A 4129-nucleotide genomic window follows, 5' to 3' on the forward strand; every position below is an offset into this window, starting at 1 on the left:
ACTTCAAAGAACTAGTGGCCAGATACCATCATTTGAAGAGACCTGAAGAAAGAAAGTGGTTCAGAAAAACAAAAAACCTTTTTTCTTATCAATTTTGAGATCTTTAGGATGTTAGGGAAATACTGTTCAATATATTAAACTCTCAGGAGGACTATAATAGTGAGTTTTTAATAATATACCAGGTCTGTACGTTTTTTAATAAAAATAGATGGCATTCTTTTTCAGTAACTCCATGGATGCATTATTGAAGAATGAAGGCTACATTCAGGCTGCCTATTACTAATGAAATGTTGCTTGATAGAAAATATAGTAAGAGCTAAGCCATTTCTTAAGGAATAATCAGAGTCCAAGCATTTAGCTCTGATAAGGTGAATAGATCCCAAACACTCTTTGGTAGACTTCCAATCAGAAATAACTGGTGTCTGAGAAGGTTTAGAATTGGAAGAGAGCCAATTCTTTCTCTATCCTCTCCCTCAATAATATTGATTTTTTAGTATCTTTGTACAGTTAAAATTTCTGAGTGTTTTAGGTTTGGGACCAGAGGAAAATTTCAAAACTTTCACAGTTCCGAAATTCAAACAAAATGGCTTTCTTTAATGATCTTGAAATTCACTGTGATGATTTATACTCTAACCTTTAAGTCATTTAATTTTCAGTGGTGGGAAACATTAGGTAAGGAAAAATTACAGTGATCAATCATCAAGTTAGTTGCCCTCAGCAAAATTGTCCATTTGATAGGAAAAATTGGATGTCATTTATTTAATTTGCCTCTATTTGATGACTAGTGAGGCTGGACTTTTTTTAGTGCTTAACGGCCGTTTATATATTTTTATTTGTGAATAACCTTTTGATAGGTAGAGAGCGTCTTTTGATAAATTAGGTAGCAATTTTCAGTAAGGTAAACACACTGTGTTCTGTCCCCACTATTTTTTAATTTGCACCTTAATGACATGATACTCCTTATAATTGAATAGATTACAGACCCCTAGACATAACACTAAACAAAAACAAACCAACAAAAAACAACCGTAATCTCAAATGTGAATCACTATTAATGTTTCTGCCATCACTGATCTGCTCTCTATTTTCAGACAAGAAATGAATCTAAAAAGTCAATTGGGCAGGGTGTGGTGGCTCACACCTCTAATCCCAGCACTTTGGGAGGCCGAGGCAGGTGGATCACTTGAGGTCAGGAGTTCAAGACCAGCCTGACGAACATGGTGAAACCCCGTCTTTACTAAAAATACTAAAATAAGCCAGGCGTGATGGCACATGCCTGTAACCCCAGCTACTCGGGAGGCTGAGGCAGGAGAATCGGTTGAACCTGGGAGGCGGAGGCTGCAGCGAGCTGAGATCATGCCACTGCACTCCAGCCTGGGCAACAGAGTGAGAGACTCTGTGTCAAACAAACAAACAAACAGACAAACAAAAAGTTAATTGTTCTAAAAATAAATTCTTACCTTTGAAGGACAGACACCAACCAAAGTTTAACTTGCTTATCTATTATGAAAGTTAATTCACTGTGTTACCTACATGTATTTTCCTTTTTCTTTCTTTCTTTTCTTTTCTTTTCTTTTTTTTTTTTTTTTTTTTTTTTTTTTTTTTTTTTTTTTTTTGAGATGGAATCTCCCCCAATCGCCCAGGCTGGAGTGCAGTGGCACGATCTCAGCTCATTGCAATCTCTGCCTCCCAGGTTCAAGCAATTCTCTTGCCTCAGCCTCCCTAGTAGCTGGGATTACAGGCATGTGCCATCATGCCCGGCTAATTTTTGTATTTTAAGCAGAGATGGGGTTTTACCATGTTGACCAGAATGGTCTCGAATTCCTGACCTCAGGTGATCTGCCTGCCTCAGCCTCCCAAAGTGTTGGGATTACAGGTGTGAGCCACCTCACCCAGCCCTACATGTATTTTCATGTTGAGTGGATGGACACAGGAATTTGGTTTTACCTGATTTAAAATTTTCTCAGGTTAAGTTACTGAAGTCACCCTCCACTATATAAAACTTTGAGGTCTATGTCCTCTGTGTGCTGTAGTGAATCCCAAAGTACCTCCTGAGGAGGGGGTAGGCCCTGCCCAAGGGTGCTCCTTTTGCCTGCCTTTATGCCCTTCTATGCCAACTTTCAAATGAGGTTGTCAATCCTCTCTCCAGCCCAGCTTACTGTTAAAATTTAGGACCCTGCCAGTCGCAGTGGCTCCCGCCTGTAATCCCAACACTTTGGGAGGCCAAGGAGGGTGGATCACTTGAGGTTGGGAGTTTGAGACCAGCCTGGCCAACATGGAGAAACCCCATCTCTACTAAAAAGACAAAAATTAGCTGGGTGTGGTGGTGGGCGCCTGTAATCCCAGCTACCTGGGAGGCTGAAGCATGAGAATCGCTTGAGCCTAGGAGGTGGAGGTTGTAGTGAGCCAAGATTGTGCCACTGCACTCCAGCCTGGGTGATGAGAGTGAGACTCCTTCTCAAAAATAAATAAATAGCTTTTCCTCCCTGACGCCACCGAGGTCGCACGCATGAGGCTTCTCCGCCGCCGCGATGCGCTGTTGCCTCCTACCTGCTGGGTGCCCTCGGGGGTAACTCCTCCCCCAGCGCCAAGGACATCAAGAAGATCTTGGACAGCGTGGGCATCGAGGCGGATTACGACCGGCTCAACAAGGTTATCAGTGAGCTGAATGGAAAAAACGTTGAAGACGTCATTGCCTAGAGTATTGGCAAGCTTGCCAGTGTACCTGCCGGTGGGGCTGTGGCCATCTCTGTTGCCCCAGGTTCTGCAGCCCCTGCTGCTGGTTCCGCCCCTGCTGCAGCAGAGGAGAAGAAAGATGAGAAGGAGGAGTCTGAAGAGTCGGACGATGACATGGGATTTGGCCTCTTTGATTAAATTCCTGCTCCCCTGCAAATAAAGCCTTTTTACACATCAAAAAAATAAAAATAAAAATAAATACACAAATACATAAAAATAAAAATTTAGGACCCTACCTTTAAAAATTAACATTTAGGACCCTACCTTTTTGAGTGCTGGGGTTATACTCCAGGTGCCTGGCATTGAGAATAACATTGAACTCACAATCCTTGCCCAAAGTAAGACAAATAGTATTTATGGAAGTTTGACTGAGTGGTCTATACCCCTAGTGTATGTCAAGATCTATCCCTAGGAAAGACCAAACCAGAAGAGAGCTAGCTAGGCCCCAGCCTCTTATCATCTCTTCTTGCTGAATTATGCTCAGACATGACGCCATTGATCTACACTGAAGGGCATTTACATGAAACTATAAAACTCACTGGCCTCTCAGTTCCTTGATGTCCTCGTCTTCATAGACGTTTTTCATCTACACCACCTGAGGTACTCACTTTCTAGAGTGACATCCTGGAATTGTCCTCACCAGAAATGGTACTACTTCCAAAATCACAAATCTAAGATCTCAACCTCCTTGCTGTCCATCCAGCTCCTTTGCTCAAGTAGTGCAATGCCACAACTCAGTCTCAAAGAGTGCCAATCCATTGACACACTGACACTACCACTTTTTTCCTATCTTCACTTCCTTCCTTTTTTTTTTTTAGATGGAGTTTCGCTCTCATTGCCCAGGCTGGAGTGCAATGGCTCGATCTCAGCTCACTACAACCTCAACCTCCCAGGTTCAAGCAATTCTCCTGCCTCAGCCTCCCGAGGAGCTGGGATTACAGGCACCTGCCACCATGCCTGGCTAATTTTTTGTATTTTTAGTAGAGACTGGGTTTCTCCATGTTGGTCAGGCTGGTCTTGAACTCCCGACCTCAGGTGATCCGCCTACCTCAGCCTCCCAAAGTGCTGGGATTACAGGCATGAGCCACCGTGCCTGGCCCACTTCCTTCCTTATCCACCTTAGGTACTAATGCCTAAATTTTTTCAGCATTTTTTTTTTTTTAAGATAGGGTCTCTCTGTGTCACCCAGGCTAGAGTGCAGTGGTGTGATCACAGCTCACTGCAGCCACAACCTCCTGGGCTCTAGACAATCCTCCCACCTCAGCCTCCTGAGTAGCTGGGACTATAGGCACACACCATCACTCCCAGCTAATTTTTGTATATTTTGTAGAGATGGAGTTTTGCTATGTTGGCCAGGCTGGTCTTGAATTCCTGGACTCAAGCAATCTGCCCA

General features: G+C 43.3%; 1 pseudogene; it reads left to right on the plus strand.

The window, feature by feature from the left end:
- The first annotated feature begins 2490 nt into the window (after positions 1 to 2490).
- On the plus strand, positions 2491 to 2918 carry LOC736442 (large ribosomal subunit protein P2-like; annotated as a pseudogene).
- The last annotated feature ends 1211 nt before the right edge of the window (positions 2919 to 4129 follow it).

Source organism: Pan troglodytes, chromosome 9 (assembly GCF_028858775.2).
Source record: "Pan troglodytes isolate AG18354 chromosome 9, NHGRI_mPanTro3-v2.0_pri, whole genome shotgun sequence".
NCBI classification, from domain to species: domain Eukaryota; kingdom Metazoa; phylum Chordata; class Mammalia; order Primates; family Hominidae; genus Pan; species Pan troglodytes.